Consider the following 688-nt stretch of genomic DNA (forward strand, 5'->3'; position numbering starts at 1 on the left):
CGCGGGTTTCCCGGGGCTTTGTGCGGCCCGGGCCCCTCCCCTGCGCGGGGGGGTCCCCGCTGACGTCATCGCGCGGGGAAGGGGATTTCCCCCCCACCCGGGGCGTGGGAAGGAGGCGCGGGTGGTTCATCCTCTAAGGAGAGGGGGGACGCCTGGGTTTTCTCGGGTACTGGGGGGCCCTGGCACCGCCTGGCAACTCGCCGCCCCACGGAGGTGCCTGGGGAGGCTGGGGGGCACAGATGGGGGGGTGTTGCAGGCACAGGTCAGTGTCCCCCCATAACCTCCCCCGCGTCTTGGGCTGGCCCCAGCCTGGGGGACCCAGGGCGGCCCTGATCGGGCTGGGGGGGAATGCACCCCCATTCCGCCCCACAGCCGGGGGAAGTGACCCGCCCTCGCCCTGCCCCAGGCCTGGGGGCCCCGGAGGGGGTTAGATCGGTCTCCCCCGTGGGGCCCAAGATAGGTGGGCCCCAGCCCGGCCTGGGCAGGGGGCACCGGGGTGTCAGGACTCCTGGGTCCTTTCCTGCCCTGGGGGAGCTGGGGAGGGGGGGTGTTCCTGCCCCCTGCCTCAGTTTCCCCGGCAGGATAGTCGGGTGTGGGTGACCCCCACCCCGCTTGTGGGGGGCGGGGGGGGGCAGCTGGGATAGACGATGGGGGGGCTGGCTCTGTCCCCTCCACGACACGGCGGCCC

The sequence above is a fragment of the Gavialis gangeticus genome, unplaced genomic scaffold (assembly GCF_001723915.1).
Source record: "Gavialis gangeticus isolate Ggan-Ray unplaced genomic scaffold, GavGan_comp1, whole genome shotgun sequence".
NCBI lineage: Eukaryota > Metazoa > Chordata > Crocodylia > Gavialidae > Gavialis > Gavialis gangeticus.